This window comes from Sciurus vulgaris (assembly GCF_902686455.1).
Source record: "Sciurus vulgaris genome assembly, chromosome: 3".
NCBI lineage: Eukaryota > Metazoa > Chordata > Mammalia > Rodentia > Sciuridae > Sciurus > Sciurus vulgaris.
In genome coordinates this window covers 142,650,235-142,675,001 of record NC_136463.1, presented here as the reverse complement: position 1 = coordinate 142,675,001, position 24,767 = coordinate 142,650,235, and the positions used below count along the sequence as shown (strand labels likewise).

Genomic DNA, 24,767 nt, shown 5'->3' with positions numbered 1-24,767 from the left:
TGTCCAGAAAGTTATAAAATATACCAAATGTGACATTAAAAGATGGCAAAAAGATTTCACAAAGCATTATTAAAAGCAGTGATTGAAAAAATGCATGATATCATGTTCATGTTCCAACAGTTTGAAATTGGAGTGGTGTTCATTTTGAGAAAATGTTATTTCATTGGTTTGGCAAATGGAGTGGAGAAATAATGAGAGAAATGTATACTGAGGGCTATCTATGCTACAGCTTCTGGAAAAAGTAATAATTTCAAGACTTTTGTGTATTTAGTTACAATCAATGACATGACGGGCATTTCTTTGTGGTTGTGGTTTTCTATGGGTTAGACTTCTAGGTAAGAACATGTAAAAGTAAATCTCACACAATATGAAAAGAATCTTGATTTATTTTCTCTCTCTCTCTCTCTCTCTCTCTCTCTCTTTCTTTCTTTCTCTTTTTCTTTTTTTTTTTTTTGTCTTTCTTGTTTTTCAGTGCTGGGGATTGAACCCAGGGCCTCACACATGATGCAGGCAAGCACTCTAGCCTGGAGCCACATCCTGACCCACTTCTTGATTTTTTTTCCCTCAAATAACAAGTTGTGAGTTATGTGAGTAGAAGAATGAACAATTGTGAATCTGTTTTTGAAATGGACACATCTGGGAGATGCCAGTTTGCATAATTATCAAAGGAGTACAGATGGTAAAGCATGCAGCCTCTGTGAGAAATGAGCTGCTCGGAGAGCCCCAGGCACCTGTTTTTTAAGTAATGACATTTTATATTGTCGCAGAAGGAATTTCCATTTTATGTTAAAAGTACAGCTGTTTCTCATATGTTTTCGAGGCATTTTTCATATATTTGGTCCCACAGAGTCATCATCATATGCTGTCAAGTCAAACTGAAGTATTTTTTTCCTCTGGAAATTACCATCATGTTAAAAGCATCAGGATGAAATAAAAACCTCATTCCAACCTAAGGATATATATTTTTAAAGGACTTGAAAAACTTTCAGATCAAATAAACAACATTTTTCTACCTTACCCTGCAATTATATCCTAAAACAAAAATCCAGGATAAAACCCACATATTTCTGATAATCTATGTACTTTGCTATGGAAAAAGTTAATCATAAGCTATCTAAAGGTTTGAGGTTTTTTTTTGTTGTTCTTGAAGAAACATTGAATATTAAAGGCAAATTAGTTCAACAAAATCATTATTTCAAGTCTGTTTTTGGGAGTGTTTCTCATTTACATTTATACTTCTGTCCATTATAATTTAATAAACAATCCAACTGTGAGATATTATGGGATTATTTTTCAAAAAGGGTAGTTTCAAGTGGGTATAGTTGCTGATAATAATAATTAATAATATTAATAGTAATTAATAGTCATTCAAGCTTTGCGACTTTTAGAATAATATGCAAGCTCTCTGTAGTGTTTCTGCATCTCTAAAATGAAGATGACACTAAGTACTTCAAATAGTTGTATGAATATTAAACAAGAATGCACATGAGGTACTTAGGCGTCTAGCACAGATTGAACATGCTAAGTGAGTTATGATGTACATGTGAAGGTGGAGATAAGGGTGCGAATAGAACTGTGAACCAAAAGAGGTTAACTTGAGGGAAGAACGAATAGAAACTAATGACAGAGAGGAAGTCAAAAGTGAGTTCAACATTTGCATTTCTCATCCTGAGCCCAGCTACAGGCTGGTGAGTTTGGTAACTGTAGCCAAAGAACTGGCATGGTGGTGCATATCTATAATCCCAGAGACTTGGGAGGCTGAAGCAGGAGGATCACAAGTTCAAGGTCAGGCTGGTAACTCGGCCTTGTCACAAAATAAAAATGAAGAGGCTGGGGATATAGCTCAGTGGTAGAGTGCCCCTGGGTTAAAATCTTCAGTATCACCCAAACCAAACCAAACATTAGACCAGCCTGGTGACTGCAGCTGAGAGGTAGGAGGGCTTCTGCAACTTCCCACTCAAGGGATTGAGGCTCTACCTTGGGTGAAGAATATTGAATTCTAGATGGTCCTAGTCCCAGCTCAAAAAGGTGGTGTTTCCACACCAGAAATTAAATATTTTCTTTAATATAAGCTGAGAAGGCTGAGAAGGCCTGCTGGGTTTCCTTATATCTTACACTATAGAAAGAGAGGTTCTCTCTTTTCTACTCTGCTTTTTGAAGGCAGACATGACAACCAGTAGTGTAACAGCCTCAGAATAAAACCAAAATTAAGGATAGAAGACTGGAAAATTGAAAAACCCCTGTCTTTGATTACAAAGTCCAGCCAATAAAATAATTATCTGCATATCGAGTCCAGAAACTCAGTGAGGTCCTATCCTGAGGTTCGGTAAATCCCTAGATTGCAAAATTTGAGATACAACAATGATTTCCTTAACGTTTAAGCTAACCAAGCACAGTTTCTGTTATTTGCAACCCAAAGCATTGTAACTGAAAAGAATTGATAATTTTAATCACAATTTTTGTACTATACAACAGAACTTGCTAGAGTTTTAAGAAATTCTTTCTAGATTCACCTTCTAAAATTCTCTCTAGTTTGGATTTTCTTACTTGACCTAGTCCCTCTTTATAATTTATTAAAGGAATAATTATAACTCTCTCTGATTCTTGTACCTTACTATTTGCTAAGAATTTTATTATTTTTCCTTTAGACAACATTTTTGGTTTCTAATTTTACCTTCTATTGACCAACCTTGTTTTTGACCACTTTTGATTTTCTGTCTTGGGCAAGATTACTAATATGTATATACTATATATTATATACTCTATTGTTCTACTATTGTTTCTCCTATAAGATATCTCTAGGATGAAATTTTCTTATCAATCTTTGCTGCCAAGTTCATTATCCAAATTTTGCACTTGGATTAGTATATTATATAGTATACATACTGTATATATGGTATATATTTATATATATTCATACATACATATATATATAATTGTTTTTCCTTAAATATAATTCTATCTATCCAGTTCTCTTTGCATCTGGAGAAACCATATGTGATAGAATGACATGTGATAATATTAATGTCCTGTCTTACCCAAACTTCTAACTCCATTCTCAAAGGGTAAAATAAGGAACCATCATTTGCTCATGAGGAAGGAGGCTAATGGTTTTTCATTTTTTTTAAAAGAAATTAACAATAACCAAAGATAACAAATATTTATAAAGTTCAGATTCAGGCACAGAGGCATGATTTGAGTGGCAATACCAACCTACAGATCTATCTGTCTTTATGGTCAAAAAAATATCCATGTTGTACACAAGGAGGATTCTAGTGGTAAAGAAGAAGAAACAGAGTAGGCAGTGAACTGAGTTTACGTTCCCCATCATGCTTCAGAGATATGAGAACAGGGCCCTGCCTCATATCCATCCCACCTGGTTGTGTGCCTTGCAACCTCACAAAAATGAAAGTGAGGAGTCAGGGGAAAAACCCTACATTCATCCCTAAATTTCTCACAGACCTCAACAGGCCTCAGGAGACTCTTTCCTGTTCCCATGAGAAGGGTATAAGGGAATAAAGCTGTACTGATAATTCAAGTAATGTGAGAAGCAAAGGAATCTGTGAGAAGCTGACATATGAGGCCATGTCAGGACTTAGGACCTTTGGAAGAAGCCCCCTGGATAGTGATGATAGAAGTCAAGGACACCTGAGAACCATTATGGGGTAAGTTTTATATTCCTGAATGTCAACCTCAGATCAAGGAAAGGGGAGTGAGAAAAAGGACAGTGTGATGATATTTAAATGGAAGTCATTAAAATTACTCCATTGGATTAAATCTACTAGAAAGTGATGAAATTATCCTTTTAATATGGTAGCTTGGGATCTCAGAGTCAAAAAATTAGATTAGGTTAAGGGGAAATAAAATAAAATATTTCATTTTTTTAATGAGAGGTTTGTAGGATTTTTTACGAGAACTTTGTAGACTGAAATGCATGACCACTGCAGAATTTCTTTACAAATTCAGTATAATAAAGGTTTTCTTCCCTCTTCTTTTTGCCATAAATCCAACACTTTGCCAAATACTGCTATTGTGTCTCCTGTAAGATATCTCTAGGATGAAAAGTTTCTTGTCAATCTTTGCTGCCAAGTTCATGTTCCAAATTACTTACTGGGATTATTATAGCATCTTTCCTAGTGTTCCTACCTTATTTTTTCTCTTTTCAGAAAGTTTTCCATCTGACACTTTTTTTTTTTCTGATAGTAGTACGTGCTCTCTTAATTCATTCTCTGTTTAGATCCCTTTAAGTTTCCATGTCATACTAACCTACTAAATGTGATTCTTAATTCATTCTCTGTTTAGATCCCTTTAAGTTCCCATGTCATACTAACCTACTAAATGTGATTTGGAGACCATGGATATATTATACTTTAGTATAATTGATTTATCAATTAACATACATTCTTCTAATCACTAAAGCAATCATATTTTCAGAAGTACTATTTGGCACATAGAATGAGGAGGGAACCCTTCCAAACTCACTCTATGAGGCTATTATCACCCTGATACCCAAACTAGACAAAGACGCATCAAGGAAAGAAAACTTCAGACCAATATCCCTGATGAACATAGATGCAAAAATTCTCAATAAAATTCTGGCAAATCACATACAAAAACATATTAAAAAGATAGTGCACCATAGTCAAGTGGGGGTTCATCCCAGGGATGCAAGTTTGATTCAACATATGGATATCAATAAATGTAACTCATCACATCAATAGATTTAAAGACAAGAATCAGGGACTGGGGATATAGCTCAGTTTGTAGAATGCTTGCCTTGCATGCACAATGCCCTGGGTTCAATCACCAGCACCACAATAAATAAATAAATAAATAAATAAAATGAATAAAAAGATTATATGATCATCTCAATAGATTTAGAAAAGACATTAAGCAAAATACAGCATCTCTTCATGTTCAAAACACTAGAAAAACTAGGGATAGCAGGAACAGATCTCAACATTGTAAAAGTTAAATATGCTAAACAAAGGCCAACATCATTCTAAATGGAGAAAATTTTGAATCATTCCCTTTAAAAACTGGAACAAGACAGGATGCCCTCTTTTGCTGCTTCTACTCAAAATAGTCCTGGAAACTCTAGCCAGAGCAATTAGAAGAAAGAAATTAAAGGGATACTAATAAGAAAAGAGCTCAAAAGTATCCCTATTTGCTGACAAATGATTTTAGAAGACCCAAAAACCTCCATCAGAAACATTCTAGAACTCATAGATGAATGCAGAAAAGTAGTAGGATATAAAACGAACACCCATAAATCAGTTGCATTCCTATACATCAGTGATGAATCCACTGAACGAGGAATAAGGAAAACTACCCATTCCGAATAGCCTCAAACAAAACAAAACAAAACAAAACAAAACAAAAAAAAACAAAACTTGAGAATCAATCTAACAAAAGAGGTGAAAGACCTCTACAATGAAAACTACAGAACATGAAAGAAAGACCTTGGAAGATGGAAAGATCTCCCATGTTCTTTGATAGGCAGAATTAATATTGTCAAAATGGCCATACTACTAAAGGTTTATACAGATTCAATGCAATTCCAATTAAAATCCCGTCTTTCCTCATAGACATAGAGAAAGTAATCATGAAATTCATTTGGAAAAATAAGTGGCCCAGAATAGCCAAAAGCAATTCCTAGCAAGAGAGTGAAGCAGGAGGCATCACGATACCAGAACTACAGAGCAACAGTAACAAAAACAGCATGGTATTGGCACCAAAATAGGCAGGTAGACCAATGGTACTCAATAGAAGATGCAGAGACAAACTCACATAAATATAGTTATCTAAAACTAGACAAAGTTGTCAAAAACATACAATGGAGAAAAGATAGCCTCTTCAACAAATGTTGCTGGGAAAATTGGAAATCTATTTGTAGTAGAATGAAATTAGACCCCTATCTTTCCCCTTGCACAAAACTCCACTCAAAGTGGATCAGAGACCTAGGCATTAGACCAGAGAACCTGCACCTAATAGAACCAAATCTCCATCATGTTGGCTTGGGAACTGACTTCCTTAAGAAGACTCCTAAAGCACAAGAAGTAAAATTGAGAATCAACAAATGAGATATTGTCAAACCAAAAAGCTTCTTCACTGCAAAGGAAACAATCAAGAATGTGAAGAGAGACCCTACAGAATGGGAGAAAATCTTTGCTACCTGCACCTCAGATAGAGCATTAATCTCCAGGATATATAAAGCACTCAAAAAACTTAACACCAAATAACCCAAACAATAAATGGACTAAGGAACTGAACAGGCACTTCACAGAAGAAGAAATTCAGTCAACAAATATATTTTAAAATGTTAAACATCTCTAGCAATTAGAGAAAAGTAAATTTAAACTGCACTGAAATTTTGTCAGACTCCAGTCAGAATGGCAATTATCAAGAATACAAGCAACAATAAATATTGCTGAGGATGTGGGGAAAAAGATACATTCATATATTGCTGGAGGGACTGCAAATTGTTGTAACCACTTTGGAAAGCAGTATGGAATATCCTCAGAAAACTTGATCCAGTTATCCCATTCCTTGGTATTTACCCAAAGGACTTAAAATCAGCATACTGTAGTGATGTGGTCACGTCAATGTTTATAGCAGCCCAATTCCAGTAGCTAAACTATGGAACCAGCCTAGGTGCCCTTCAACAGATGAAGGGATAAAGAAAATGTGGTATATATACACAATGGAGTATTACTCAGCCATAAAGAGAAATGAAATTATTGTATTTGCCAGTAAATGGATGGAAGTGGAGACTATGATGCTAAGTGAAATAAGCCAATCCCCCAAAACCAAAAGCTGACTTTTCTGTCAGATATACCAATGATAATTCACAATAAGTAGGAGGCAGAAGGGTAGGGAAGAATAGAAGTACTTCAGATTAGACAAAGGGGAATGAAGGGAAGGGAGGGGGAATTGGAATAGGAAAGATAGTAGAACGAATCAGATATTACTTTCTATGTTGATATATGAACATATGAACTAATGTAATTCCACATAATGTACCACTAGAAGAATTGGAAGTTGTACTCCATGTATGTATATTATGTCAAAATACATTCTATTGTCATGTATAACTAACAAACAAATAAAAAATTACAGGGTCTAGGAAAAAAACTTCAGGGTTTTCACTGATACCTACAAAGGACTATTCCTTAAGAATACAACTACTTTCAATACTATGGAATTCACATTTAGATTCAAGGCAAAACTTATCTATTTACTGCTAGACCAAAAACTCCTCAGAGGAAGATAACACAAGGAAAGGACTCTACATTTTATAATCAATGATATCTGATATATAATCTAGAATAACTAAACAAATGAAGAAATAGCAAAAGTGACCTATGACTAAGAGAAAAATCAATCACCAGAAACAGATCAATAAATACATGTTAGAATTAGCAGAAGGACCTTAAAAAAATGATGAACAACATAACTATGGAAAGAATCAATAAAAAGAATGGGTATAATGAATGATGAACTAAATTTATTCTTAACTGTGTTGACATATGAGGTGGATTCCAAGAATTATAGTTTATTAATGATGTTACAAAATTTCTGAAATCTCTAAAAGGTAGTATGTGTTTTTTTCTTTAAAACTTAGAGTTAATTAAGGTAAATATGTGACAGTTGCTGTCTCATTATGTAGAAGCACATATGTTTTCAGAGAGCCATTTGAAATGAGGTTATACAAATACAGTTTTATAATTGAAAGGAGAAAAAAATTAAACAACCTTTATTTTCTTTCAGGTTCCCCAGCAGCAGACTTGGAGTCAAGGTTTTGAGTGCAAGAAGTTATTTGAATGCTGGTTCCAGGACACATTGGTAAGGGAGTGAGGCACTGAATGCAGGCAGGCAATGAGGTGTTGTCTTAGTCCCTTTGGATTGCTATAGCAAAATAACATAAACTGAGTTGCTTAAAAACAACGATAATTGTGTCTTGCATTCTGGAAGATGGTAAGTCCAAGATCAAGGCACTGGCAAACTTGGTGTATGGTGAGGACCATATTTCTGATCCATGGATGGCTGTCTCCTCACAACAAAAGGAAAAATCTAATCTCTGAGTTTCCTTTTTTAAGTTTACTAATTTCAATCATGAGGGCTCCATCCCCATGGTCTAATTGCCTTTCAAATGCCCCACCTCCTGATACTATTAGCTTGTTGGTTAGGATTTCATCATATAAATTCCAGGGAGCACCTTTAACCACAGTGGGTACATTACGGAACAAGTTACTATTTAGCCTAGTCTGCTGGGAAATTCTGGGAGATGGAGTAAAATGCCTCAAACTTATCCCAATTGAGGGAAAAGTTAACTGGGATAATTACACACTAATTCCTATAAGTCATTGACTAAGAAATGATCCCAAAAGGCATTAATTCTCCATCATTTCTCGTTTGACTCCTGTACAATGTAAGCAGACTCTGATCAGATAAAACCCTCAGGTTTCGAAAGCCGTTCATTGGTATGCAGCAGAATGGTCAATGTCAAGGTATAAGAGTGAGATATTGACAGTGTCTTCTACAATTTCAGTTTAGTTTTCAGATAAATGTTTACCTACTAAAATAAATATTAATCATGGACCATTTTCCTAAGTAGATTTTTTTCTCACCTCAAGATAAATTACCAATTAATGTAGACAGTGTCAAGCCATTGTCTTCCATACAATATATATTGTCTTTACCTACCTGTGAGATATGGTCAGATAGAGTATAGCAGTGCTTTAGTTAGTCTTTCTTGCTGCTATGACTAAAAGGATCTGACCAGAACAAATGTAAAGGAAAAAAGGTTTATTTGAGGGCTCATGGTCTTAATCCATAGACAAAAGACACCCTTTCTCCAGGCTCAAGGTGAGGTAGGACATCATGGCAGAAGAGTCTGGTGGAGGCAAGCAGCTCACATGATGATCAGAAAGCAGAGAGAGTCTCAACTTGCCAGATACAAATATATACCCCATAGCCATGCCCCCATCTAACCACTTCCTCCAGCCACACCCCACCTGCCTCCAGTTAATCCTATTGAATTAATTCACTAATTAGGTTAAGACTCTGGCAACCCAATCATTTCTCTCCTGAACCTTCTTGCATTGTCACACACATGAGCTTTTGGGGGACATCTCATATCCAAACCATGAAAAGCAGATGATTTACCCTAAGTCATATCACTTAGTGCAGTTTCTTGGGTTGGAATAGACTGTGTTTTTCTGTCTAGAAAAATGCAAAAATTCCATTTCATAGGTCCAAGAGTTGTCCATTGATAAAAATGGTTGACTTCTAGGGTATTCGTTATGATCACGTAATAAAAATAGTGCACAGTTTTTGGAAGTGGACTCTTCATTTTTATAAAAGCAAACCCAAAAATGTTCAAAAAATCAACATGGAAGATATACTAAAGATACTAAATTAATGAATCTTCAGTACAATCCAAGAATCCGAACAAATCAATATAAAATAGAGCAAACTCTTTTTAAATGAAGAAATTTAATTGTCCCCATAAAAAACACCAGAAAAAAATTCAGTAGTACAGAATGAGAAAGAAATGTTTACCTAGATAAAAATTCAATCTGTAATGAAGAAAAATGATGATGCCAATATAGTGGAGTTGTAATTTCCAAATTAGTTTCTTTGAGAGTGTGGTTACCAAATAAATTGTAGGACGTATCAGAAGTACTTCTGAAATGAGAGTAGCCCTACTCTGAAAGAATTTGTCCATGATTAAATTTATATGAAAATTATTCAAATATCATAATAAGTTGTGGGGAAAGATGCCAGATGAAATAATCAATTTCAAGTGTAAGGGAATATGACTGACAAAATGAGTTTCACAATTTTAGGGATTTTGTTATTTTATTCTTCAGCAATTATAGAATGAATGGTTGAAATAACACGTGTAACAAAATGAGAAAACCTGATTTTCTTTTTCCTGCCAGGAAGTAATTAAGATTACAGAGCTATTTCCTTGACCTAGATTTGTTACCTTGATTGAATATAAAGATATCTACCAGGACAATTGGATTTCTTTAAACCTTTTTTAAAAGAAGTCTATCTGTATCAAAGGTGTGTTTATTGAGATTTATGGAATCATTTATGGAATTTAGATGAGAGTCACTGATGTTTTTAAAATGAGATTTCTTAACTATGTTCATTAAGTGTTCTGAAATTTTGATTGAATGTATCCTAATGTGACATAGTGTCACACAAAAGAAAAACAGCGTATGAAAAATTTGAAACATTTTAAATTTAGTAAAACATCCAAGGATGAAGTCCAGTACTTTAGAACCTAGAACAAAGTCATTAAGAGTTTGCATGTTTCTGTTGAACTTCTTAATTCAATAATGGGTCCTTTCTAACATACAGAGATATCTTTCCATGTCTTATGATTTTATATTATTCATTTATTTGTTATGCTTATCAAATCTCCTTTTAAAAGATATTTAGGGACCCTATATACAATGATGTGTGTGTGTGTGTGTGTGTGTGTGTGTGTGTGTGTATGTGTGTGAACAAAAATATTCAAACATATTTCTGTCTCACTTCTCCCTTCAGTAAACCTAGGAAAACTTCTTGAGTTGTCTACATGTATATTCTCTTTTTAGGATGTGTGGTGAATTTACTCTTCAATCTGGTTATTTTCCTAAAACCTCTACCTCAAACTGCTCTTATTCTTTATTTTCAAATTGCAAACTCAGTGTGTATTTTGTCTTCAATCTACTTGATTGTTCTAGCAGCCTTCTGCATGACTAGGCATTCTCCATCTTAGCAAATGCTCCTGACTTCTTTGGCTACCATGATGCTATGCTTTTATGATTTTTCCTTCAGATAATTCCTTTTCAGTCTCCTTTGTCAAATTACTCCTTTCCTGCATTTTAAATGTAGTCACTCAAGCTCTGTCATAGGGCTCTTTCTTCTCTAATCTAGAATCTTTTTATCTCTACATATAGTTTCAATTACTATCTATAAGATGGAATCAAAAAATTATCTTGTTCACATCTCTCCTTTGGGCACAAATATCTGAATGCCTACCTGATGGTACCATTGGAGGCCTTAAAAGCACTTTAGACTCAACAAATCCAAATCAAACTCTGATTCCCTTAGCTTACAATTCCTTCCTATTCAGTAAATAGCCCAATCTATCACCTACTCTTACAAATCACAAGCATGGGAATCAGTGTTGATACCTCTTTCTCCCTTACTGACAATTATTTTCTAGACTTTCATTCCTTAAATATATGGAGACTCTGCCCACTTCTCCATCTACTAGATTTTCTTGTTTAATCTCTTTTCTAAATATGCACTTAGAAATACGTAGTTCAACCTTCCCAATTATCATCATCATCATCATCCAGTGCTGGAATGGAATGAGGGCCTTTCAATTGCTAAGCAAGCTCTCTACCACTGAGCCCCAGTTCCCACCCCAACATTTTTAATTTTAAAGAATATACATCTGTATTACTGCATTAACATTGTGCAGTCTCCCCTTAGTATTTGCAGGGGATTCATTTCAGGATTCACCATGGACCAAAAAATCCATGGATGCTCTGGTTCCTTATGTAAAACAGCATGGTGTTTGCATGTAATCTATGTGTATGTTATAGTATTTGTATGCCTAAATTATATGATTCAGGATTTAAGTATATTTAAATCTCCTCTAGGTTACTTACAATGACTAATATAATGGGAATGCTATGTAAATAGTTGGTAATCTGTATTGTTTAGAGAATAGTGACTATAAAACAGTCTGTACATGTTCAGTAAGGTGCAATTTTTTTGATAATATTTTTGATCTACAGTTGGTGAATTGTGCATACAGAGACTATAGATATGGAGAATTGACTGTATACGATTTTAAAATTAAAATATGGTATACATTATTTTCTAATGTCAGATAACAAGACCAATATTTGTTTTGAAATTATCTCTAATTTCTCAATTATAAAATCTATTTCTTTATCATTTTTTATTTCTTCAGCATTATAACTTGAGTAAAAATTACATTAAACTAGTAAAAGAACGAGTTCTCTTATAGACATTGTAAAGTGCTTTGGTCATGTATTTTTTTCTGGGATTAATAATGACCAAAACATAAGTCTTAACTTTGCTTTGCAAACGTACATAATTTTAAATAAAAGATACACAAAAATAGTAATTTGTATATAATGTATATTTTAATGTCTAATTTAAAAATTAATTTACAAAATTAATAAAAGTTGTATATTTTTATTGTGTGTGTTTTGAAAGTTGTCTGAATTTTTTCTTTTTTAATTTCTAAGATTGACAAAAGATGTAGATATTTATTGTGTATATTTTGAAATATATTATACATTGTGGAATGGCTAAATGAAGCTATTAATGTGTGTATTAACCTTACATACACACTGTTTGTGTGTGTGTGTATGTGTATGTGTGTTGAGAACACTTTAGATCTAATTTCTAATTTCTGAGAATACAATACATTGTTATAACTATAGTCACCCTGTTGTACAATAGATCTCTTGAACTTATCTTCCTAAGTGAAAATTTATATCCTTTGACAAATATCTTCCCTGACTCCCACCCCTGATAAGCATTCTGCTGTCTATTTCTATGAAGTCAACTGTTTTAGATTCCACATGAATGAGATCACGTTTTCAGGTGCCTGGCTCAGTTCACTTAACATAATATCCTCCAGGTCCATGCATGTTGTACAGGACAGGCAAATTATTTTATATATTTTAGGGTATAGGTCTTTTACCTCTCTGGTTTTTCATCCCCCCCCCTTTTTACAAAATGTTTTTTCTTTCCACATTTTTTTATTGGTGCATTATAGTTGTACATAATGATGGAATTTGTTGTTACATGTTCATACATGCACACAATGTAACTATATCATTTGGTCAATATTACTACCCAACACTTCCCCCTTTTCTCCCCTCCTCCCACCCCCTTGGTCCTTTACCTGTACTGATCTCCTTTTGATTTTCATGAGATCCCTGAGGATTTCTTTCTTTGCAAAGGATGAATAGTATTCCATTGTGGTGTGTGTGTATTTATTCATTCCTCTGCAGATGGACACTTAGTTTGATTCTTTTTCTTGGTTGTTGTGAATAATGCTTCAATGAACATGAGCCTGCAGATGTCTCTTTAATATACAGAATAAATTTCCTTCGAATGTGTACCTAGTAGTGAGATTTCTAGGTCACATGGCAGTTTCTTTTATACTTTTTTGAGGAATCTCCATATTACTATATCCCATAATGGCTATACTAAGTTATAACAGAGTGCAAGTGTTCATTTTTCTCCACATCATCTCCAACACTTGTTTTGCCTTTTCCATAATAGCCATTCTAAGTCGTGTGAAGTGATACCTTATTGTGGTTTTAGTTCACATTTCTCTGATGATGAGTAATTTTGAGCATATTTTCATATATCTGCTGGACATTTGTATATTTGCTTTTGAGAAATGTCCAGATTTTTGCCCTCCCCACTTTTTTTTTTATTGTTTTGTCACTTTAGAGTTGTTAGAATTCCCTATATGTTTTGGATATTGACATCTTATTAGATGTATGGTTAGCAAATACTTTCTCCCATTTTGTAGGTTGTACTTTCACTCTGTGGTTTGTTTCCTTGACTCTGCAGAAGCATTTTAGTTTGTTGCCTGTGTATTTTGGGTTCATATCCAAAAATATTATCTCTCCAACTAAAGCATGAAACCCTTTTCCTGTTTTAAGATTTCAGGTCTTATATTTAAGCTTTTTATTCATTTTGAATTGCTGTTTGTGTATAATGTGAGACAGGGTCTTATTTCATTCTTCTGCATGTAGATGTACGCTTTTTACAACAGTATTTATTGCATTATCTGTTTTTACCCATTGTATGTTCTTAGTATTTTTATTAAAAATAAATTGACCATAAATATGTGGATTTATTTCTGGGCTCTCTATTATTTTCTGATGGTCTATGTGTCTGTTTATATGTTGGTGCTATGCTATGTTGATTACTGTAACTTTGTGGTGTATTTTCAAATCAGGTAGTGTAATGCCTCCGGTTTTGTCCTTTTAAATTAAGATTGCTTTAACTATTAGGGATCTTTTGTATTTCCATATAAATCTTAGAATTTTTTCTATTTCTATAAAAAGTGGAGGAGGGGATCCAAGATGGCAGACTAGAGGGAGGCTGCGTTCCTTGTCACTCCGTAACTCTGGTTTCAAGCAGAGGATAGCTGTTTCTTGATTGCTCACTGTCAGGAACCTATCATCCCCATTTGCCTGCCTCTCGCCTGTCCATCGTCTGCTTTACACCTATCCATCACCCAATGCAGGAGGTTCACCTCCTGATCGTCCAACAACAGTCAGCAAACTGATCGCCTACTGCCAGTGGAGCACCAGCTGCCTGCTGTTGCCTGGAAGTTCTGTGTCACAGTACCTGCAGGTTTGATTACACGTGACTGCCACCATTTTGAGACAACAGCCAGGCCCCATAGGACCCCTGGCCGAACTGACGGAGCCCTGTCTCCAGGATCCCCCAGCCTGACCTATCACTCCCTGCCTCTGGGGCCCTCACATCGCCAGGACCCCCAGACCAACTGACTGCGCCCTATCACTGGGACCTCAGACCAACTGATTGCACCTGGCCTCCAGGATCCCACAACCACACCAAACACCCCGGATCTCCAGGACCCCTGCCTGACCAACCACATCCTGCCTCCAGGACCTCCAGCTAACCACGTCCACACCCTGAGCTGCAGCTCCCCATTGGCCAACACATTTGGAAGCCAGAGTGGCCATCTTGGATAATCCTGGAAGCCATAGCTCTGATCTTTAGGTGGAGCAAATCCCATCCTGAGACGCCTACTGGAGGCTTGAAGCTCATTGTCAGGTACCTCTCATATATCAGGCTACTGCACACTGGGAGGTTTCATTACTATAAGACTGTTATACTGTAGATTTTCTTTTTCTCCTTATAGAAAAATTTAAGTTTTTATTTATTTACTTTTCTTGCTTTCTTTTCCTTTTGTTTATCTGTTCCCTCAGAGTCTCTTTCTCCCTTTTTTGCATGCTAACATCCAATTTCTTTTGATTATACTCTCACCCTTTCTATTATCTAGAACTTCTGTATGATCTTTTCTTATTCCATTAACAGCCACATTCTACATCCCTCTGCATTCTCTTTGTCCTCCATTAGAAATTGCAGACCTTATTGCAAACCTCTTTGTTTTACTGAAGATAATATTTGAACTCATTTTGTTTATTATGACAATTTTGTTATTGTCCCAATAAGGGCTATTTGGTCTAGGATTGCATAGTGTCTGAATTGGGCACTGCTAATATTGATCTCCCCTTAAAGAAAAGGTTTTGGAAACCTATAGGGCCACTATAAACCTATAGGGGGAAATCTGCAATACCCCAGATCTGCACTGCTAGAGGGGAAGATACACGAACAATATGAAAAAACAAGGGAAGAAAATGATCCAAACAAATCTACATTCTATATTAATAGAATCCAATGACAGTATGTTAGAAGAAATGTCAGAAAAGGACTTCAGATTATACATGATTAAGCTGATTCGTGAAGCAAAGGATGAGATAAGAGAGCAAATGCAGGCAATGAATGATAATACCAGTAAGCTGAAAGAGCAAATGCAGGAAGCAAAAGATCATTTCAACAAAGAGATAGAGATTCTCAAAACAAAACAAAACAAAACAAACAAACAAAAAAACCAAAAAACAAACAAACAAAAAAAAAAAACAAATGGAAATCCTTGAAATGAAGGAAACAATAAACCAAATAAAAAACTCAATGGAAAGCATCACCAACAGACTAGACCACTTGGAAGACAGAACCTCAGACAATGAAGACAAAATATTTAATCTTGAAAATAAAGTTGCCCAAACAGAGAAGATGGTAAGAAATCATGAACAGAATCTCCAAGAACTATGGGACATCATGAAAAGACCAAATTTAAGAATTACTGGGATTGAGGAAGGCACAGAGATACAAACCAAAGGAATGAACAACCTATTCAATGAAATAATATCAGAAAATTTCCCAAACCTGAAGAATGAAATGGAAAATCAAATATAAGAGGCTTACAGAACACCAAATGCACAAAATCACAACAGATCCACACCAAGGCACATTATAATGAAAATGCCTAACATTCAAAATAAAGATAGGATTTTGAAGGCCGTGAGAGAAAAAGCATCAGATTACATATAGGGGGAGACCAATATGGATAGCAGCCAACTTCTCAACCCAGACTCTAAAAGCTAGAAGGGCCTGGAACAACATATTTCAAGCTCTGAAAGAACATGGTTGCCAACCAAGAATCCTATACCCAGCAAAACTAACCTTCAGGTTTGAAGATGAAATAAAATCTTTCCATGATAAGCAAAAGTTAAAAGAATTTACAAATAGAAAGCCTGCACTACAGAATGTTCTCAACAAAATATTCCATGAGGAGGAAATGAAAAACAACAATGTAGGCCAGCAAATGGAGGAACTACCTTAGAGAAAAACCACTCAAAGGAGAAACCAAGCCAGCTTAAAAACCAAAAATAAGCCAAATGACTGGGGATACAAATCATATCTCAATAATAACCCTGAATGTTAATGGCCTAAACTCATCAATCAAAAGACATAGACTGTCAGAATAGATTAAAAACAATAATAGATTAGCAACAGTATGCTGCCTGCAAGAGACTCATCTCATAGAAAAAGACATCCACAGACTAAAGATGAAAGGATGGGAAAAAAACCTACCATGCACATGGACTCAGTAAAAAAGCAGGGGTTTGCATCCTTATATCAGATAAAGTGGACTTCAAGCCAAAGTTAGTCAGAAGGGATAAAGAAGGACATTTCATATTGCTTAAGGGAACCATAAATCAGGAAGACAAAAATGATAGTAAATATTTATGCCCCAAACAATGGTGCATCCCTGTACATCAAACAAATCCTTCTCAATTTCAGGAATCACATAGACCACAACACAATAATTCTGGGTGACTTTAACTCACCGCTGTCATCACTAGATAGGTCTTCCAAACAAAACCAACCAAAGAAACCATAGAACTCAATAACACAATCAATAACCTAGACTTAATAGACATATATAGAATATTCCATCCATCAACGAGCGAATTCACTTTCTTCTCAACAGCACATGGAACCTTCTTGAAAATTTTGTTATGCCACAAAGCAGCCCTTAGGATAAGCAAAAAAAATAGAGATACTGCCTTGTGTTCTATCAGATCATAATGGACTGAGAGTAGAAATTAATGACAAAATAAAAAACAGAAATTACTCCAACACCTGGAGACTAAATAATATGCTATTGAATGAAACATGCATAACAGAAAACATCAGGGAGGAGATAAAAAAATTCTTAGAGGTCAATGAGAATGACGATACAACATATCAAAATCTCTGGGACACTAAGAAAGCGGTACTAAGAGGAAAATTCATTGCATGGAGTGCATTCCAGAAAAGAATGAAAAGTCAACAACTAAATGACCTAACATTACAGCTCAAAACCCTAGAAAAAGAAGAACAGAATAACAGCAAAAGTAGTATAAGACAGGAAATAATTAAAATCAGAGCTGAAATCAATGAAACTGAAACAAAAGAAGCAATTCAAAAAATTGACAAAACAAAAAGTTGGTTCTTTGAGAAAGTAAACAAAATAGACAAACCCTTAGCCTCGCTAACAAAGAGAAGGAGAGAGAAAACTCAAATTACTAAAATTCATGATGAAATATCACGACAGACACCACTGAGATACATAACATAATGAGAAGCTACTTTGAAAATCTGTATTCCAACAAAATAGAAACTACCGAAGACATTGACAAATTTCTAGAGACATATGCTCCTCCTAAACTGAACCAGGAGGACATACACAATTTAAACAGATCAATATCAAGCAATGAAATAGAAGAAGCCATTAAAAACCCACCATCCAAGAAAAGCCCAGGACCAGATGGATTCTCAGCTGAGTTCTACAAGACCTTCAAAGAAGATCTCTCCAATACTTCTCAAAGTATTCCAGGAAATAGAAAAAGGGGGTACCCTACGAAACTCATTCTATGAAGCTAATATCACCCTCATACCCAAACCAGGAAAAGACACATCAAGGAAAGAAAATTTTAGACCAATATCCTTGATGAATATAGATGCAAAGATCCTTAACAAAATATTGGCAAACTGTATCCAAAAGCATATTAAGAAAATTGTGCACCACGATCAAGTGGGGTTCATCCCTGGAATGCAAGGACGGTTTAACATCCGTAAATCAATAAATGTAATCCATCATGTCAATAGACTTAAAGATAAGAATCGTATGATTATTTCAATTGATGCAGAAAAAGCGTTCAACAAAATACAACATCCCTTCATGCTCAAAACACTAGAAAAAATAGGGATAGTAGGAACATACCTGAACATTGTAAAGGCTATTTATGCTAAGCCCATGGCCAACATCATTCTTAATGGAGAAAAACTGAAACCATTCCCTTTAAAAATGGGAACAAGACAGGGATGTCCTCTTTCAGTACTTCTATTCAACATTGTCCTCGAAACTCTAGCCAGAGCAATTAGGCAGACTAAAGAAATTAAAGGGATATGAATAGGAAAAGAGGAACTTAAGCTGATGACATGATTCTAGAGGATCCAAAAAACTCCTCCAGAAAACTTCTAGACCTCATCAATGAATTCAGCAAAATAGCAGGCTATAAAATCAACATGCATAAATCTAAAGCAATTTTATATGCAAGCAATGAAACATCTGAAAGGGAAACGAGGAAAACAACTCCATTTGCAATAGCCTCAAAAAACAAAACAAACCAAACAAAAAAAAAAAAAACACTTGGGCATAAGTCTAACCAAACAGGTAAAAGATCTCTACAATGAAAACTACAAAACATTGAAGAAAGAAATTGAGGAAGACCTTAGAAGATGGAAAGCTCTCCCATGTTCTTGGATAGGCAGAATTAATATTGTCAAAATGGCCATACTACCAAAAGTACTATACAGATTCAATGCAATTCCAATTAAAATCCCAATGATGTACCTTACAGAAATAGAGCAAGCAATCATGAAATTCATCTGGAAGAATAAGAAACCCAGAATAGCTAAAGCAATCCTCAGTAGAAAGAGCGAAGCAGGGGGTATCACAATACCAGAATTTCGACTATACTACAAAGCAATACTAACAAAAATGGCATGGTATTGATACCAAAATAGACAGGTAGATCAATGGTACAGAATAGAGGACACGGACACAAACCCAAATAAATACAATTTTCTCATACTAGACAAAGGTGCCAACAATATGCAATGGAGAAAAGATAGCCTCTTCAACAAATGGTGCTGGGAAAACTGGAAATCCATATGCAACAGAATGAAACTAAATCCCTATCTCTCACCCTGCACAAAACTCAACTCAAAATGGATCAAGGACCTCGAAATCAGACGAGAGACCCTGCATCTTACAGAAGAAAAAGTAGGTCCAAATCTTGAACTTGTTGGCTTAGGATCAGACTTCCTTAACAGGACTCCCATAGCACAAGAAATAAAAGCAAGAATCAACAACTGGGATAGATTCAAACTAAAAAGCTTTCTCTCAGCAAAGGAAACTATCAGCAATGTGAAGAGAGAGCCTACAGAGTGGGAGAATATCTTTACCACTCATACTTCAGATAGAGCACTAATTTCCAGAATCTATAAAGAACTCAAAAAACTCTACATCAAGAATACAAATAACCCAATCAACAAATGGGCTAAGGATATGAACAGACATTTCACAGAAGAAGATCTAGAAGCAATCAACAAACATATGAAAAAATGTTCACCATCTTTAGTAATAAGAGAAATGTAAATCAAAACTACACTAAGATTCCATCTCACCCCAATTAGAATGGCAATTATCAAGAATACAAACAACAATAGGTTTTGGAGAGGATGTGGTGAAAAAGGTACACTCATACATTGCTGGTGGGGCTGCAAATTAGTGCAGCCACTCTGGAAAGCAGTGTGGAGATTCCTTAGAAAACTTGGAATGGACCCACCATTTGACTCAGCTGTCCCACTCTGGGCCTATACCCAAAGGACTTAAAATTAGCATACTACAGACATACAGCCACATCAATGTTCATAGCTGCTCAATTCATAATAGCCAGACTATGGAACCAAACTAGATGTCCTTCAATTGATGAATGGATAAAGAAACTGTGGTATATATTTACAATGGAATATTACTCAGCTATAAAGAATAATAAAATTATGGCATTTGCAGGCAAAAGGATGAAATTGGAGAATATCATGCTAAGTGAGATAAGTCAATCTTAAAAATCCAAAAGGTGAATGATCTCACTGATAAGCAGATGATGACACATAATGGGGGGTGGAAGGGGGGCAAGAATGGAGGAAAGAAGGACTGTATAGAGGGAAAAGAGGGGTGGGAGGGGTGGGGGAGAAGGAAAAAATAACAGAATGAATCAAACATCATTACCCTATGTAATTGTATGATTATGAAAATGATATGCTGTTACTCCATGTACAAACAGAAACAACATGTATCCCATTTGTTTACAATAAAAATAAATTAGAATTAAAAAATAAAAAAAAGTGTCATGGAATTTTGATTACAATATTACAATAGGATTTATGTTGAATCTGTAGATTGCTTGTGGTAGTATGCACATTGTAATACCAATAATTCTTGTAATTCATAAACATGGGTATCTTTCCACTTTTGTATCTAATTCAATTTTTTCTTCAATATTTTATATATTTTAGGGTATAGGTCTTTTACCACTCTTGTTAAATTTATTCCTAAGGATCTTATTATTCTGGTAACTGTTATATATAGGATTGTTTTCTTGACTTCTTTTTTGAATAGTTGTTAGTGTATAGAAATATAGAGATTTAGATGTGTTGTTTTCTATTGTGCAACTTTACTGAATTCACTTATTAGTTTTAATAGTTTTTTTGGTGAAGTTTTTTAGGGATTTTTACATATAAGATCATGTGGTCTGTAAAAAGAGATAATTTAACTTCTTCATTTAATTTTATTTCTATATTTTGTCTATTTGTTCTGGCTAGGACTTCTAGTACTATGGTGAATAGAAGCTACAAGAATGGACATCATTCTCCTATTATTGACATTGGAGGAATAGCTTTCAAGTTTTCATCATTGAGTACTGTAATGGTGAATTTGAATTGTCAACTTAATTGGATTAAGAGATGCCAATGATTAGACTTTGGGGTGTGTCAATGAGGGCGTGTCTAGGAATGATTGGAATGTGGGATAGTGAACTGAAGTGGAGACCCTCCCTACGTGTGGACAGCATGACCCAATAGGATGGAATAAAAGTTGGAAGAACAAGGAAGCAGATGTAGATGCAAGCTCAACTCTTCTTGAAAGGGTTCTTGATTGCTGCTTTGATTGTCTGAGGATATCAGACTCTTACTTCTTCACTCTTCCAAAGAGGACTCTGCCAGTGATTCTCCAGGTAGTTTCCAGAAGGATTAGGGTAGCACTGTTAATCTTTCTTGTTCTGGTGCTTCTGCATCTTGGACTGCCCCCCTGCTGGTTCTCCAGCTCTCCAGCTGCAGAAGGCCAACGTGGACTAACCAGCTTCTGGTTGTGTAAGCCAGTCTAGTAAGTCCCCTTTTTATAATAATATTCCTGTTGATTCTGTTCCTTTACAAAACCCTCACTAATACAAGTACGATAGCTCTGGGCTCATCATATGTGGCCTTTATTATATTGAAGTACAACTCTTTTATATCTAATTTGTATTTGTAATGAATGGGTGTTGGATTTTTGTCAAATGTTTTTTCTGCATGCATCGAGACACTCACTCAACTCATGGTTTTTGCCCTTCAATCTTTTGATGTGGTGTATCAGTTATTGATTTGCAAATGAGAGGCTTCCTTGCTTCCCACAAATAAATTCCACTTGATTGTGGTGAATGGTCCTTTTAATGTTCTGTTCGATACAGTTTGCTAGCATTTTATTGGGGATTTTTGCATCTACATTCATCAGGAATATTGGTGTGTAATTTTCTTGCAGTGTCTTTGTCTGGCTTTGGTATTAGGATTAAAGCAGTCTTATGAAATTCATTTGGAAGTATTCCCTTTGTTGTTGTTGTTGGGTTTTTTTTTGAGAACAAAGAAAAATATATTGCTATTAATTTGAAATATATTGCTATTAATTCTTCCTTAAATATTTGGTAAAATTCATTAGTGAAGTCATCATGTCCTGAAATTTTCTTTAATGGGAGGTTTTGTTTTCCCTTCTTTTAAACTACTGATCCAATGTCTTTATTCTCTATTGATCTAATCAGCTTTTCTGTTTTTTTTTTTTTTTTTCATGCTTAAGTCTTGGTAGATTGTAGAAGTCTAAGAATTTATCCATTTCTTCTAGGTTCTCCAATACATTGATTATAACTATTTTTAGTATTCTCTCATAACCCTTTTTAATGCTGTGATATCAGTTGTCATGTCACCTTTTTATTCATTTTTATTTGAGTCTTCTTTTTCTTAGTCTAGATAAAAGTTCATCAATTTTATCTTTTCAAAAAACCAACTCAATTTTATTTTTTATTAGAATTAATTTTCTAGACTCTTTTATTTATTTCTGTTCTGATTGTTATTATTTCCATTCTTTGGAAAAATCTGAGCTTAGTTCATTCTTTTTTTTCCCCCTAGTTCCTTGAACATCTCAAAGTTAGGTTGCACATTTGAGGGCATTTTTTCTTAATGCAGGCTTAATTTATTGCTATAAAAATCCCTTCTTGCTTTTACTACATTCTGCATTTTGGTATGTTATGTTTCCATTTTCATTTATCTCAAGATTTTTTAAATTTCTCTTTTAATTACTTGATTTACCTATTGGTTATCCAGGAGCTTGTTTGATTTCCATGCATTTGTAAATATTTCTTCACAAAAGAATTATTCATTTTGCAAGTAACTAATAGTAATATAATTGCAAATTAGTCTTTTTAATAGGTTAAAATGCTTTTGATTTTATTACATATTAAAAGTAGACAATATAGACATTTTTATAAATAAAAATAATATATTCCATCCATGTTTACTTTTCTCCAGTTTTTTCAATGAGAGTACACATATAAAAACACATGTTGTATAGTACATTTTCTGTGCACTTTAGAATTTTCTCACACCTCTAGATACTATATATATATATATATTTATATATATATAGTTAAGATACTATATATAGTTAATATATTATATATATTAGCTTTCGCATGTTATTGAAGAATAGAGATAAAAAATTTGTTAATTCTCATATTATAGAACATTTTATATTTTCTATTGTATATGGTATAATAAATTTTGTGTATAAATCTTTGTGTTTTAAAGTTACATCTTTAGGAATGATTCTTAAAACAAAATGGTTAAGTGAAAAAGTTAAAATATAATTGAGATTCTTGGTGTAAATTGTCAAATTCTTTTTCCTGTAGGAAATTTAATCAATTTGCAATTCTGCTATATGAATATGAAGATACTTATTGTAAACCTATATTGATATTATATATATTAATTTCTGTTCTTTGATGACTAAAAAGATATACTTAATTGCATAATATTTATTTCTTTGATTATTAAGAAGTTAACTTTTTCATGTTAGTAATTATTCATAGTTCTTTTATAAAGTAGTAGTTTATATTTATCAATTTTATCATACATTTTTAGTGTTTTAATTAATTGATCACTTGTAATTCCTTATTTCTAATTCTTCTTAAATTTAGCAAAAAAATTTTTTTTTTGAGGGGGAATATGGCTTGCCTTTTGGTTTAATCATAGAATTTGTTTTAGGCCAATTTGTTTCTTATTTTAAGTAATCATTTGTTTCTTTTAGCTAATCATAGTTAATAACCTTTTTATATTTATTTTTATTTTTTCCTTATATATAAGAAGTTATCCCCAATTCAGAGAAATTATATTTACTAATAAATGTCCAATGTTAATGGGCTAATTTCTTAAATTTAACTCTGTATCCACTTATAATTACATGACCTGCAGTCAGAATTGAAATTTAATTTTTCCAAGTGGTTACTCAATTATTAATAATGTCCTATTATTTATGGACTTATCTTTTAGCCTACTTTTATACTATACTGTTTTAATTACCATAGCTTTATATTTTTATATGGCACATCAAGTTGCCATCCCTGATATACTCGTTCTTCTAACCCTCTCTCAAATTAGTTTCTTTTTTACATGTGTAATTTTCTAGAATTCTTCATGATTATATTATGCAGTGACCCTCAAAAAACCAAATTAAATTTTGATTGAATTCCACTTACCTACAAATTAATTTTGGATGGATAAATATTTTGTGCATCTTCTGAAAATATGTATCCTCCCTATCTCATTCCCATCAGACCTTTCTCTCATTTGGAGACTATTTAAGTTAGCTTTTCATCACTGTGACCAAAATATCCAACAAGAACAACTTAGAGGAGGAAATGTTTATTTGGGGCTCATGGTTTCAGAGGTCTCAGTCCATAGATGGCCAACACCATTTCTCTGGGCCTGAGGTGAGGCAGAACATCATGGTGGAAGGGTGTGGAGGAGGAGAGTAGCTCAAGACGGTAAACAGGAAGCAGAGAGAGAGAGCCCCACACATCAGTGACAAAATATAAAACCCCAAATCAAACCTTCAGTGTCCTACTTCCTGCAGCCACACCCTACCTACCACAGTTACCACATGGTTAATCCATATAAGTAGATTAATCTAC

At 34.3% G+C, this 24,767-nt stretch overlaps 1 long non-coding RNA gene across 1 annotated transcript; it reads left to right on the top strand.

Annotated features, from left to right (window-relative positions):
* The first annotated feature begins 499 nt into the window (after nt 1-499).
* On the top strand, nt 500-21,642 carry LOC306658314. The gene is made up of 3 exons (XR_013763024.1): nt 500-587; nt 7,771-7,845; nt 21,097-21,642. It is a non-coding gene; the product is annotated as an uncharacterized lncRNA (long non-coding RNA).
* The last annotated feature ends 3,125 nt before the right edge of the window (nt 21,643-24,767 follow it).